The 16263-nt window shown below is 37.4% G+C and overlaps 1 protein-coding gene across 4 annotated transcripts in view; it reads right to left on the bottom strand.

Moving 5' to 3' along the window:
* numb (NUMB endocytic adaptor protein) overlaps positions 1–16114 on the bottom strand; it is a 68381-nt gene extending 52267 nt beyond the window's left edge. For 3 of the 4 annotated variants that reach the window (XM_084096244.1, XM_084096245.1, XM_084096242.1), the window contains exon 1: positions 15907–16114. The gene's annotated coding sequence lies outside the window, so the exon portion shown is untranslated. Of the gene's footprint in view, positions 1–4239; positions 4642–15906 lie in introns of those variants that run through there. The other variant, XM_084096243.1, reaches the window with a different exon arrangement.
* Between the last annotated feature and the right edge of the window lie 149 nt (positions 16115–16263).

The following is a 16263-nucleotide window of genomic DNA, read 5'->3' on the forward strand; positions in this document are numbered from 1 at the left end:
CTTACCGAGGGCAGGTGATTTCTGCTCAAGCACAGCGAGGGCTTCTGTCGGGTCGAGAATGCTGTAGCTTCGGGTCCAGTACACCCTGTGCTACTGCTTTTATCCCAACGGGGGGCCCGATCTGGCCCCATTTCTACCAAATGAGGAGGAAGGATCATTTCCTCACTGAAATCGCTGAAAAAAATAAATAAAGCTGGAAAAAAAAATTTAACCAAAAAAACATTAGCAATTGAACTAACTGAAATAAGTTTTTTAAAGTAATAAAATTACTAAAAACTGAAATAAAAAATAAAAAAGAAATATTTAATAAAATTGATAAATGCACTTGAAAAAATGACTAAACCTTAAATTAAAATAAAACCTGAAAATATCAAATAAAAGCTAATTCAAAATATAAATAAATACTACCGTATTGTTCCAAATATAAGACAATGTTTCTTTTCTTAGAAATACAACTGAAAGAATGTGGTCGTTTTATATTAGGGGACAATATAACAATATTTATATACCTGTAACAATAGGTAGCGCCAAAGATGAGTAAAACAAGTGTTTCGCCAATGACTGATAAACGCAGCGGACTCAAACAACTCTCATTAAGCAGCCAAGAAATAATGTGTGTCAGAGTGTAATGTTAGAAGATGGCGAGCCCAAAAAGACAGTCTTGAAGAAAAGCTTACCGCGGTCGTAAAAGCGGCCGCTTCGAAGAAACTGACAGGCAAGTGTGTCAGTACGTAACCGGAAAAGAAATGAGTGGCCAGAGCATAACCAGAGCCGTCATCCAGCCCTCCGACTTCATGGAGAAACTGCTGGCTTTCAGCGCTATGTGATCTGCCTAAAGAAAAAACACTCATATCCCCTGAATCAGATTCATAGTGTGGATCAAACACCCGTGTTTTTGACATGCCAGCATATCACTGTACATAAAAAAGGTGAGAAATCAGTCATAGTGAAGTACACTGAATGAGAAATTCAGGTTATTGTTATGGTATCTATGCCATAAAGTGATTATGGTAACACTTTACAATAAGGTTCCTTTATTAAACATTAGTAAATGTATTAACTAACATGAACTAACAATGAGCAATACATTTACTACTGTTTTTGTTAATCTTTGTTAATGTTAGTTAATGAAAATAAAGCTGTTCATTGTTTGTTCATGTTAGTTCACAGTGCATTACCTAATGTTAACAAGATTTTAATAAAGTATTAGTAAATGTTGAAATTAACATTAACAAAGATGAACAAATGCTGTATAAGTGCAGTTCATTATTAGTTAATGTTAACTAATGTAGTTAACTAATGAACCTTATTGTAAAGTGTTACCGTGATTATTTCTTAATGTGATTGTTGTTGTTGGTACATTTTACCAGCATTTACTTAAAATACAAAAATTAAAGATTTGAAAAATATGCAACATGAAAATTATTTTCAAATAAAGCATTTTCTTTAAAAGACAAGATTTGGTCTTCAAAAAGCCCTCATCTTAAAAAGGGGGGGGGGGGGGGGGGGTCATCTTATACTGTATACACTATAATACTGTATTGTTCCGAATATAAGACGACAAATATAAGTAAGGGATAACGTACATCCAGACAGTTATCATCGCAGAATAAACCCCATGAATCAGGAAGCGGAGGGGTCTTGCATCAGCCTGAAGGGGTTTATTCTGAGATAACAACCGGCTGCATGTACATTATCCTGCTTATTACACGGCTACCTGGCACATGAGTAAATAGCTAGACGCGAAATATTGATCTGAGATTAAATATTTGATTAGCTCTTTAAACGCACAGTTTCCGCGGAGAGAGCAGTTGCTAGCGCGGCAAGTTCAACCTAGACGGACATGTAAAGGTGCAGTCTGTAAGAATGACAGCTAGTGGTCGACATCGGTACTGCAGTCCAAATTCAAAATATCAGAGATCGTTGTTTCCCCGCCACCTCCTGCTCAGACTCGACGCTCATGCGGGTTGCCAGTTTGAGAACACGCAACAGGAACGAGCGCAATTGACAACGAAAGCCAAAGAGAATTGCATACTGTAAGTTAATGAGTTTATTTATCGGCTCTCGTTCATAGAGATTTTTAGATGGACAAAGGCTTTTTAGGTTGTGTACAAATCTGCAATCTCTGGCCCAGTTTGTTTGTTTGTCTAACTGGCATTCCGGATGTCGAAATACTATTGGGTGAACTGGGAGTGGGCGGAGTCACACAGACCAAAAACTAAAACCGACTGACAACAGGAACGTGTAAAATAATAAGTAAAATAACTGGCTGTAGAAGTGTTTTTCAGAGAAACGAGTATGTGAACTTAGCATGTTTCTTAAAATATCTGCAAATATATTATGGTATTTTTATGCTTTAGTAGAGTAAAAAAAGTTACATACAGCACCTTTAAGAGATATGGTAAACAGTCATACCACTTATTACACAGCATTCCACCACGTAAATAATTATGGGGAAAAGGGATATTGATCTGAGATGAAACTGTTTTAAAATCGCTCCTGTTTGTTATCTTATAGTTATAATCCAACAGTGCACAAAACAATCGTCGTAAAATGGCAACGGCTGTGTTTGTAGGAAACACGAGAGAGAGTCCACGATACTGGATGGCATAATTAAATAACTGTTCAATAATATTTTATTAGCTCACCAAACGCAAAACTTCCACGTGGAAAAAAACTTTCCTAGCAAGCATAAAGCGCTGATTTCAATAACCCGGATGAGCCTGCGTTATCTGCTTTTAGTGGTTGTTATCGAGGAATCACATACCGCTGCATTGAGCGATTGACCAATCAGAATCAAGTATTCCACAGAGCTGTGTAATGAAATGTGAAATATATGCTATGATTTTTCTTGTCGTTTAAAAGATAAAGCTTTTATTCAGCAAGTACACATTCAATTTATAAAACGTGACAGTAAAGATTTAGGCCTATGTTACAAAAGATTCCTATTTCAAATAAATGCTATTCTTTTGAATTTTCTTTTCAAAGAATGCTGAAAAAAAATGTATCATGGTTTCCACAAAAATATTAAACCGTTTTAAACATTGATAATAATCAGAAATGTTTTTTAAGCATCAAATCATCATATTAGAGTGATTTCTGAAGGATCATGTGACACTGAAGACTGGAGTAATGATGCTAAAAATTCAACTTTGATCACAGGAATAAATTACATTTTACAATATATTCAAATAGAAAACATTTTTTTGTATGTTAAAAATATGTTAAAAAAAAACAAAAAGCACAATTTTTCTGTTTTTACCGTATTTTTGAAAATCTTACTGACCCCAAATTTTATAATGTACTACTGCTCATGATAACAGCCTCATAACACCAAAAGCTCACCAAATTAAATTACTTTGTATCAGTTGTGGTCTGATCGTATAGTAACATAGTTTCAAGTTATTGTAAACGTTCACGATGAAGCTTTGCACAATCACCATTTCAATGGAAAAGGGTGTGAGAGACGCACACACACACACACACACACTGATGTGGATCTCTGAGCCTGAACGGCTGAGGATCGTCCACTGATTGAAGTCAGAGAAGGAAACGCACCGCCATCCCTCCTCCTTCTCCTTCTCCTCCTCCTCCTCAGGAAAGGAATGCACATTCTTCCCACGTTACTCGCGTCTTATCTGAGGGAGGGAGCTCTTGGAAAGCACAATATGTGCTTGTGCTGCTTATGTGCGCGTTCACATTTGAATCATCAGTGTTGAGTCAAACGTCAGCATCAGCAATCTTCAGCTCACAACACAGAGCTGCCGCTTTATTACATCGTCTTCATGCATTTAGCAGATGCTTTTATCCAAAGCCACTTATAAAAGAGGAACAAAAGCAAATATGCCAGAGCCAACCATTTTCATAATATACAGTGGCAGGTTTATTAGACAACTAAGCAAGCTAGAGAAGAGGAGAAATGCAGGGAATTTGCAGAGAAATGTTATGACGGCCTACACTGTAAAAACATTCAATTAAAATAAATAGTTTATTGGAGCATGTTTTACAAGAAAACACTAATTCAGTTTTTCTACAGTTTCACAATAAATACCACACCAAATTGTTCTTTTCATTGTAGAAAAAAAAGCACATTTTGCACCAAAATTGTGAATGAGTACAGGCAGAAAATGCATGTCGAAAATCAGCTCAAATGACGTACATGACAAAACATATTTCATGAGTTCTGTAAATAGAAACGCTCTGCCCACAAACAAACCACAGGAAACATCCTGACCTCACCTCAGTCACAAAAGCAACACTCCGCATTACCGTCAACAGCAACACGGCGAGCGCAGCGCAGCACGACAGGGCTTGGGTTACACAAGCATGCGAGTGAGCCATGATGCAGCAAACACAACAGATTTGGTGTCAGCGAGGAGCCTTCAGTAAGCTCTCCGCTCCTGACAGCGAGCCAGCATCTGAGCGCATGAGAGGAGACCCTCTCAGCCAGTCGGGTCTGCGGCTGCTCTGCTTCCAGGAAACCAGCATCAGAACCACTGCTTTTCTTGCGGTAACGCACATGCAGCACGTTACGTGTGCAGGGTATCGAGAAGATATCAGTGTGCCACAGGTCACAGATTAGCATGCGGCTGTCCTTGAGCATGAGGGTGGCGATGATAACCAGGCAGAGAACTAAGATCCTGCGTTCTGTAACTGCGTTAACACTGATGATAACACTCTTATCCTGATAATTAGCTTCGCTATCGAGAAGCTTAGAGCACTGAATCACCCCTTTCACGTTTGACACTTTCACAAAGGCCTCTTGTATGAGGGGGATGGTTAGTTCACCCAAAAATTAACCGTTCTTTCTTTCGTGTTTCTGCGAAACATAAAAGGAGGCGTTTAGAAGAATGTTCACGCTGCTCTTTTCTATGAGAAAGTTTAATTTTAGGGTGATTTTTGTCTATTTTGGAGCTGGTCACTAAATATATGACTCACTGTCTAACATCTTTTGTCCTACAAGAGACAGAAAAGAGTTGTAAATGTCATGAGGATGTTGACAGGTTTATCATTTGGTAAACTACACTAAAAAAGTGGCTGCCGTAAGTTAAGTACAATCAACTCGGATGTTTAAGTCATTTCAACTTAAATTACATTAAACAAATTAAACAATGAAGGACAGTAGAAAGGGGTCACTTGCGCTTCAGCCTGGTGGCCAATGCCTTGAATTTTGATTCTTTAAAATCTGTACATCGTTGCCATTGACCGTTTGACTCTGATGAAGACGCATGGGCGTCGAATAGAGGTGGGCGATATATCGTTTAGACGATAATATCCAAATTGTTGTCTGGACGATATGCAAAATTGGGATATCGAATATTTCATAATTTGTACAATCCGACCCCCCAAACATGAAAAGAGCTGAAAGAAGTTAAAGAGAAAACAAATAACGCACACTATAACCTTCTAAACAATTATATGTAGCGATTTTTAATACTATAGGGCAGTACTATTCCCGGAAGCAACCTCCGAGTGGCCCAGCCCATGGTCCCGTGTCGTCAAAAACGCACATTCATACGTAAATTCGAAATAGTGCGCGCAGAAGCACATGCGCAAAACCGTTTTGTAAAATGATATATGAATTTTTATTTTATTATATGTCATTTTACAAAAGGACATTTTACAAACCTACGTTTTGCGCATGTGCTCCTGCACGCACTTTTTCAGTCACAACACAGCAATCAGAGGAGGATGCGCTGAAAACTGTAATGCTGTTCTCTTCCTTCATAACTCGTACTGAGAAGGTTTGAGTTGCAGAGGAATTTGTGACTGTTTCACCTGTTCAACCACATCAAAGTTTCGTAATTAGTAAGTCCGTGCTTTTTCTCTTTTTGTTCTTATGTGCTGAAGGCCGGGCCGCTGTGCCTTGGTGAAACGGTGTTTGTACGTGAAGAGCTCTTTTCCAAAACGCCATAAACCTAAAAAGCTGCCTCAAAGAACCAGCAAAAGTAATGATTATGAATATGTAAAATATTGCAATAAAACATTTTAATTGTTTATTAATTTCTGTGTCGGCTGCAAAGATGAAGTCGACGATAGGCTATTGACTCGCGATCTTCGCCGTAGGCTAGTGAACGCACCGGAGAAATGCACATTTATTAGGCTACATAGTTTTATTTTGTTTTGGATGGTTTTGTTTAGAACCAGCTTTCTGTAAATATATTTCACATTTTTTAGGCCTGTGAGGCGAGTAGGCTACGGTCCGGTTCATGATGATATAATCTCCAGTTCAAGCACCTTTGTTGTGCTAGCCTATATATACTTTTTATGTATGAAATCCAGGAAATTGGTTAATGAAAAAAATATTCAAATTAAGATACAATTAATACAAAACGAAATTCGTTTTAAAGAAAGGCTTTGTGCTTTCTGTTTTGAGGTCTCTGTGAAAGTTTGAAAGTCTTTTAGTGCCGCTTTCAGAGCGCTCGCGTCCATAATGGAGAACTGTCACGTAATATTGTTTTTTCCTCATAAATGCAAACACGAAAAATAAAAGACAAAATACTTTTTTTAAAAGACAAACCATCAATTTTTGGGGAAAAAATGATGGATTTATAGCTTTTTGGGGGGAAAATGGATGGATTTATAGCGTTTTGAAAATATTTTTTTTTTACTTTGAATTTATCATCAACAATATTGTTGTTTGATTTAATAATCACTGTTGCAAGAGGTGCCTAGTTCCGTTTTTTTTATTTTTTTTATTTTGTAAGTGGAAAAAATAGGGGCTACCTCAGATTCTGTTTAGTTAGCTCCTTTATTGTTTTTTTTTCTATAGCCTATAATAATAGGTCAAATGCAGCAAGTCAAAAGACCAACTGGACCTTCTTTGCCAGTTTGCACACATTTCTTTGAAGGATGGCAAAAATATCGTCTGAATATCGATATCGAGATATTGGAAAAAAATATCGAGATATTCATTTTTGTCAATATCTCCCACCCCTAGCGTCGAAACGTTAGTCGTTTTGCACCAATAAAAATCACTTAAAACGTTGTGTGCTCCGGTCCTGCTCCTTGGTCCTAGCTAGACCTTGGGTTTCCTCTTTTAAATTAAAAAATGAGTTGAATCTTGTATAACTTAAATAAAAAGTAAAAAATTGCTTAAAGCAATGTAAAAACATACGTTGTCATAACTTATTGATCATATTTTTTTTTACAGTGTAGATGAGATGCAACATCTCTTCACAGTTCTTCTGTATATCTGATAGAAGTGTTTCCCAGATCCCACAGTCTAAAGCCACGGTAACACTAGACTTTGAGCATGCAAAACTATTTCTACAGACACTGCAGTTGTTGTAATGATGTTACTCTCTGCAGCCTCTGTTTTTAAAACAATATTCAACATAGTATATATCGAATGTGTAAAAATATGCCACCTTGCAGATTTAAAGTTTGTGTTCTTTTAATTGTCATACAAGAAACCTTTGTGAAAGTGTCAAATGTGAAAGTGATGATTCAGAGGCATTTATTGGTCACGTCTTCACGTGATATGAATTTTAAGGGCAGAGTTCACCAAACTCAAACTTTGGAAAATGTAAATAAGTATATAGTGTGCGGTGCTGCGTGTTTCAGAGCGAAGCGAGCCGGTGTTTATAAAATCTTGGTTCACAGTGGCGCAAACTCATGAGTTTAACACGCATTTTGGGAACACAACCAGTTAAGCCTAAACAAATGTGAGACCACAAACATGACGATAAAAAAAATCATAGATTTAGGAGTTTTGTTCCTGTTTGTGGAGTGCTGCGATGTGACCAAGACTGTACCGACTGTGAACTACAGTCTCGCAACATTTCTAAACGTGACTTTAGAGTAAACACACATGACACACGACGGGCAAGAAGAAATGGCGATAATAGTGTTTGGACTGTGTGTTTACATAGTGTTTACAGAAAATGTGTGGAGGAAAAAAGAAAAAGGTTTAAAAATGTTGGATATTTCAGATTTTGAGATCAGTGCGGCCCTACGCTCTTAACACACATCACACCACAGGAGAAACACACATCACACCACAGGAGAAACACACATCACACCACAGGAGAATCTGATCAAATAACCTGTAGATCCATCCAGATAATCAGGACTTTACCCAGGATTGTGGGAAGGGGGTGAATGTGGCCCAACATCGGCTTGGTCATCTTGTAGTGTGTGGGCTGTATTTTCACACTGGAATTTCCAACATTTCCAACAATTTTGTGGACAGATGGTTAGCATTTCACTTGATTAATGGGACACATTTGTGAACCTGTTTCAACAGAAACTGCGGTTTTCTTCCAAAATTAAAGTTTAGAAGAAATTAAGACATAAGTATTGTCATTTTAGTACAAGTACTGTGTAAAGTAAAATAATGAATATATACTTCTTATGAAATATACATTTTTCATTTACATTTATTTTTACTGTTATATTGCAATAGTAATATATTACTGTCATAGGGATAATAAAAATAATCACAATAATAATAATATTAATAACAAACACTATTATTATTATTATTATTACTTTATTCAAATTGTTTGGCATCCTAAAAACAGCAGTGTGGGTGTAATGTGGACAGAGACACTATCACAACTAAAAAGATGTTTGAGTCCGCTTTAAAGTCCAAGTGCAAGTAAACTCAATTATTTTTTACTCCATTCAAATTGGTCAGTGAAAAGGGGTTGGAGCTCTTAATTTTAAACTCTCAAACTGAACCTGATTGACGCATTTAACTTAAAACGAACAACATTTTCTTCTGGGCGCATTCCCCCGTTAACCCATAGACGGACCGATGTTGTTCACCCCCCACAGTCTCCCAGAATCCTGTGGGAAACACTTTGAAAATAACTGCAGATGTGTAATGACGTCAACAATGACGAGCTTCAAGGAATTTCGCAATGTTCTTCCTCTTACGACACTTGCTGATAGGTGAAACTGGCTGGTAGGTTTCAACACACTTTGAAAGTCAAGGGTTCTCATTAACACCAGCATTGTGTTCCTGTAAAATGAGATCCAGGGTCTGAGAGCAGATGGTCTAAAGATACAAATGCCTCTATTAGCATAAGCATTAACGATGCTTGAGACTTAATTATGATTAGCATTATTCTGCATGTTGATAAGGTTCTCCACACGCTGTGGTGTTGGTTCATTTTAAAGCTAGGCTACATCATACTGAATGTATGAGCTTCACTCATGCAACTACGGAAAAACACCAATCTGAGGACTAAAACAGCTTGATGAATTTTTCACCAACACAGAGTTGGGCCATTTCTGCCATGTTGAAGTTTTTGTGGTTACCATTGTGCTGAAGAGTAGTGCTTGTAATTAGGTTTGTCAGTGGCTTCATGAAAGTATACTACGACATGGCATTGATAGTAATAATAGAGTCAACTTAATATTTTACTTGTTCATTAAATTTACAAGCTAAATAAGTTAGGCCTACATTTAACATGTGCTACGCTATATGTTAATTTGAACTGAAATACATCAGATTAATTGGGTCCAGCCCAGCGCCACCACTCAATTATGTTGAAATAAGTTGTAACAACTTAATTTTAAGTAATCAACTTTAAAATATTTGTTTATGCTACAAATGATTAAGTTCACTACAAGTTGTCATAACTCAAAGATTAATGCAAACTGTTGTAAATGAAAAACATTTGTTTTAGTGTATGAGATATTTTAAGTCGGCATTAAAGTGTAACTCAAACCCTGGTCAGAGCCTGACTCCACCCACTGGCAATATTTGAAAAATGCTGGAAAAGTGGGCGGAGACAGAGAGGACGAGCCGAGGGCGGGGTTGAGCGGGGGGCGTGCACCTGAGACCCACAGTGACGGATTGATTGACAGCTGTCAGACTCGCAAAGATGGAGAGTGACGCCAGTAGCTTTGCAACAGAGCGGTCATTTGAAGTAGAGGAGTTTTCTCTGAATTGTCTGTGGACACAGGGCCAGAGCCTTATCAATGCGAGCCGCTGGCTCAAACTGCGGCCTCAACTCCCGATGCCGACGATGCTAGCGAAGCAGCCGCGCAAGAGAGAATGGGGCCAGTGACTGAGTTGTAAAACATTAGCATTATGGCTAATTTAAGCTAATGCTCATTGCAAATGCTAATGCTCATTGCAAATGCTAACGAACTTTCAAAAATTTCAAACCCATGCATTTAGGTTAATTTTGGTATGATTTAGTTATAATAATTAAGCAAAAAACAGAGATTTCAAGTCTCCCTAACTAGGCTACACAAAATAATCTAAATAACTATATAAATGGCTATGCTAACTAGATGCTAATATACGCTATCCTGATTGTTTTCAATACTCGCAATTCCAACTCCTGACTCGCTACAGTGGTTTTGACGAAACAAGATGTTTTTATACCAGGGGCTGAGCCTATGAACCGATGGCAGAGCCTGCATACGTCACGCGGAGAAACAACATAAAATAGGAACATTCAACTGCAGTAGCCACCGTTCAACTCGAAGAGGGCAGCACTCAGACGTTTTTACACCATATATTGTAGAATTAAAACACTTTATACCCAAATGTCAAAACATTTACTCGAATCAATGAACAGCACTAATAAAGCCCCAGTCTTACAGATCATTAACTAAAAAAAAGTTGTTTTAGGGTTTAGTTACACTTTAAATAGGGGTGTGACGGTTAGTATATAACCGTGAGACCGACGGTTATAGTTGAACACCGTCATTAGATCTCTATAACCGCCAAAACCGTGTTATTAAAATATTTTTTACAAACATTTTTTTATCATAGAGAATGTTTAAATACTAATTAAAAACAATTGTTAACAGTCTGTGTTATTAGTGATCTACGTCGTTTCCAACTGTATTTGATTCTTTGCCAAGTACCCCCTGACCGACCGCCAATCATTTGAAACAGAAATAAAAGCTACGACTATGATATAGTGATGTGCCATCATTATGAGATTTATTAAACAAATGAAAAACATATGCAATAATAAACATTAGCAATAAACATTTGCAATAATAAAAAATGTATCATTACCGTGATCGTGCAGTTTAATTAGCCCTTGACTGGCCCCAAACATGTTTGATAAAAGAAACATATACAGTGTGTGTGTATATGATGTGTATTACATTTTAGCTCAAAAAACAATTGTAATAAAAGATAGGATCATAAGATGCGCAATATTTCGGGAGACATGGTTTTTACCACTTAATGAAGTTTTGTTTTGTAAATCATCAGACATGATTTTTACCACTTCATTAAGTTTTGCTTTGTAGAAAGCCTTTCTTTAAAGCGAATTTCGTTTTGTACAAATTGTATTTTAATTTTAATAAATGTTTCATCAACCAATTGCATGTATTTAATAAATAAAAAGCAAACATAGTAGACAATATAATAACCGCGACATGCAGGCGCGGGCGCGCCACGTTCACTTGCATTGCATTGTGAACTAGAGCGCATCTCATCGTAAATGAATGAAACTCAGCGTAGGCCTATGCCTCATACATTAGCATTAAATATCTTTGCTGCATCCTTTCTAGAACAGACAAGGGCTTTCTTGCAGCTCGCATCAGCAGAGAATTGCATCGTCCATAGACCGCAAAACAATCAGCGGATGGCGGGCGGGTGCGGCTTTGAAAAAAAAAACGTTGGTGGGGATGAGATATTATTTTTATTTGTTTAATAGGCGATCAAATAGCTAATCAGTGTCTGCTTGTTTATTCAAACTAAGTTGTCCTTTAACAGACGAACGTCGCAACGCCCCAACCAACCAACCAAGCCCTGCAACATTCAATAACATGAATGTTTCAATTTTTTCCATTTTTAATTGAATCAAAATGTCATAACCGGATCTAATGGTGTTTTCTCTCTGCTTCTCCAGTCATTTAGTCCACTTAAACCCCATGACTTTCTTAAAATCGACTGCAAGCTCACATTCAGATCTTCCTCCATCCAATCAATCAATAGTCCATTTCACTTGGATGTGCATCATAATGGGCCTATTTACACCTGGCCACTTCATGTGTTTTCTGTGATCGGATAGCTATCCGATCGTGAAAAGACCAGGTGTAAATGCCCTCCGAAACACATTCGAGACGGATACCAGAACAAACTGGACAAGTGTAAATGCATCTGGTTGTTGAAACCACAAATGTAAATTTGACTCCTCCCAACAATGCTAAAAAATAAACGTGTGGGAGCGTGTTATGGGCTATATGTCATGTTATAGTCAGATATGACGACGCTACTGTAACACGCATCGCCACAGATGAGCAGCTGAGCATCTCTTCATCAAGCCAACGCACAAACTCTCACAAATCAACATCACAGACGCTTAACACACAATCATCTTCATTAAAAGTAAATGAAGCGGCCTCCTATTCTCCTATTGTGGTCTTTGATTTTGAAATTAGCAGATGATCAATAAAATGCAGCTCATATCTGTTGCTTTCGGTGACGTGAACTATGGCAAGCCGTTTTAACTTTTATTCATTTCCAGGATATGAATCCTTGATATCAACAATTCCAATTTTCACTAGTTAAAATGATAGTTATTGATATCAGGAATTAGATTTCTACTAGTAACAATGGCTATTCAGAAATTACATTTCCACTGCGAATTCTTGATATCAACAATTGAATTTCAACTAGTAAAAACTATAATTCTTGATATCTGTAATTGTATTTTCACTAGTGAAATGTCACCATAAGCTGCTATTCAAAATCAATTTTTGATATCAATTCCATTTTCACTAGTGACAATGTTAATTTCTGATATCATGAATGTGATTGTTAGGCTATTACTAGTAAGAAAGCCATTTTACTAGTAGCAATTCAATTGTTGATATCAAGAATAGACATTTCAACTAGTGACAATTGAATAATTGATATCAGTAATTTGCATTTTTACTAGTAACAATGTAATTATTGATATCAAAAATTATATTTCTACTAGTAAGAAATCAGTTCTTGATATCAACAATTGATTTTGAATGGCAGCCTATGGTGACATTTCACTAGTGAAAATATAATTACAGATATCAACAATTACATTTTTGATATAAAAAAATGTAATTGTTGATATCAAAAATGTAATTCTTGATATCAACAATTCATATCCTGGAAATGAATAAAAGTTAAAACGGCTTGCCATACGTGAACTCCATTAAATCTGCATATAGCGCAAGAACTGAAGATCAGATTTATATCTGTTTTGTGAAAACACCTTTATGTGACCAAGTGTAAATGGAATCATTTTGATAGATCAGATAACTATCAGATCAGTAAAAATGTGACAAAAGTGACAAAAACAAAAACACTACTTCCTTCCACTTCATCGCAACTTTAAATAACTTCCGTCTTGCGTCAAACACACTGAATTAAATGACTTATGTTCTCAAAAGCTGGAGTAAGAGATTGCAGAAAGTGCTGCTGGTTCTGAGAGAGATTCGCAGATCCCTGGCCAATCACCAGCTCCATTTTTGGTGAAAAAGGGGTATGGCTGGATTCCCAGATAGCAGTTCATGAATGTGCTGTCGTAGACTGTGATGTCAGCATAAGTCAGAGAACTGGACACACACCAGGTCAAAGTCCATGAGCAGAAACGGCAGTGATATCTCAGTACGGCTCACATCTCAGCCATTCATCCTGCGCCGTGACCTCCTTTACACGCGCCTATAAAACAGGGAATGTGAAACGGAGCAGGCGCAGTCCTGATAAATTACAAGAATGGAGGGAAGACCGAATCATCCACAACAGAGAAGAGTACGGCCTACTTCAAAATCTTTATGACGTAATAAATATTTTCACATTTTAGGCTTACACATGCAAAACAGTACAACCTTGTGCACAATCATTTGAAAGCACAGTCCACATGAACCTTACTGGCGAGGGAACAGAGGTTTGGATGTGATAATGATTAACCGCTGAGCAACGCAGGACAGCTGGAACCAAAGGTAGCTGAGTAAACAGATAAGAGCACCCTCTCGATCGGTATCTTGGCAGAGCCTGGCCTCTATAAGGAAATGAGAAATGACTTCATCCCTCAAGAAAACCCATCATAAATTAAGCTTGTAGTTTGACAGCAACTCCCATTCTGATGACTCATAACTGGATGCACTCGTTTCCGATGTCATCAAACTTCTGAGAAAAGCCAAACCCTTGAACATGTGGTTACAACAAATCCTATTGGTTTTCAATGGATATCCAGCATTGTTTGGGTTTGGTTGGTATTTACGTAGATGTACGGGCAATATGTCACCGACTAAAGCCTTCTACATGCAGACGAGGGCAGAGACCGTCACTAAAGCCCAACTGGATGCTTACTGTAATCATATTTGATACTTGAATTTCTAAGGCCTCTAGATGATCAACATGATCAAAACTTTGCTGTAAAACCTGTTGCACACAATCTACTACAATCATGCTGTCCTCTGATTGATATTTTATACTTTATCAAATAAAATCTTTTAGTCTAATTGTACAAACGTCCCCCTTCAGCTCGTGTCTCTCTGTTGTGAAACCTGCACTGATTTTTATAAAGTAAAAGTAAGAATAACTTTTATATTGTTTGTAAAATGTCTACTTGCTTAGCAATAGCAACTTACGTACTTGATTAACCAAAGATTATTTTTAGAAACAAAATCATACTCAAATGTGAGTACCAAAATATGATCATCAGGCTTTTGAGGAAGGTTTATTTGTTCATCTCTCAAACATCATTGTATTGCATTGCATTATATGTTTTAAAACTACAGCAGAGCTTTGATTATAAACTATGCATTTAAATATCATCTTACTAAGACATGAGATACAGAGTGACGAGTGACGACTGATAAATATGTAGGCCTATTTTATGTCGATAGTCTGCAATACTGTTATAAATCTCACTCATTTACATTAAAAGTTTCATCTTACTTTTGACCATATAAATATCAGCATCTGCACCAAATCTGAGGTGTTTCCCCTCCATATTCTCATACTATATGAGTAAAAAGCCTGATCTATCAAATATGATAACAAAAACTAAACTAAACTCTAAACTGTTCTTGATTTTCTTTATATTTTGCATTAATTGCATAAAGGTTCAATAAACTATTCCACATCGAAACATTCGATTTTCTTATTATTATTTAATATGTCAAGTTGACATATTGCCAACTTATTGTTGACATGATGCCATTCTGAGATTTATGACTAATTTGTTGTTATGTGACCTAAGATATGATAATTACTGACCAGTCACTCTTCACCAAACCATCATTGTGGTGTGTGACAGCTACACACAATAATTGTTTTGAGTCACTAGTTGTATAGGCAGACTGATGATTTAAAAAGTGGTAAAAAAAAAAAAAAAAGATGTCAAGTTCCTGACTTATGTCAAACTATGCCAGCATTAACATGACCAGTCCTAACCATGTCCAACCACTAAAGGAATTACAGGCATGAATTACAGTTTACTGCATGTCAGTGGCCCAATAATACCTCGTAACATAAGATATTCCTCTACTCTGGTGTTCATAATAACAGAGTACATGATAGGTGATCACAGTAATGGTGTATTTAGTGTTTTAAGTGTTGTGAATCTGTGGCAGGTGAGCTGCTAAACGGCTAGCTCAGCTAGCAACTCTTCAACAAACAGCCCAAACCCATAACCCAGATAACCAAAGCCAAACCCTCGACACGAAACACACAAGACACACATTGTTTTTACACAGAAACCATCAGTTTGAGTCATTTTATCTCGCAAGTGGTTTGTTAGCAGCTGACTTAGCCGGATGCTACCTTATGAACTCAAAGACAAACAGTCAGTTAGCTGGTTAGCTGGCTAACAACAACACCATAAACCATCGTTATTACAAACATCAGCATTATTATTGTAATAACACCATCAACCCGATCACCAGCCAGCCTCTCAGTTCTTCAGACGGAGAGGTAAAGGTGAATCGACTCACCTGTTCAGCGGCGGGTCAGATGAACTGCTCGTATCCACAGATGTAACGTTACGTGAACCCGACCAGACAGATTCAGAGATTTACACGACCAGTGAAATAAAGTGTTATATTCCCCAGATGATGGCTGTATCCTTCTGGACGTGTGTGTGTGTGTGTGTGTGTGTCTCTGACTGACTGTTCGCCGGGTTCAGCCGTCAGTCGCTGATCTGGTGGTGGGCGGGGCTACAGGCTGACACGAGCACGAGCTCTCATTAATTATTCACAACATCAACAATTAGCCTGGGAGGAGCATTCATGACACCACTGTGACCGAAGTAATATATAAATATAGGCTATATATACACAAAACACTAACAC

The sequence above is a fragment of the Abramis brama genome (assembly GCF_963993115.1).
Source record: "Abramis brama genome assembly, chromosome: 21".
In the NCBI taxonomy this organism is placed as follows: Eukaryota; Metazoa; Chordata; class Actinopteri; order Cypriniformes; family Leuciscidae; genus Abramis; species Abramis brama.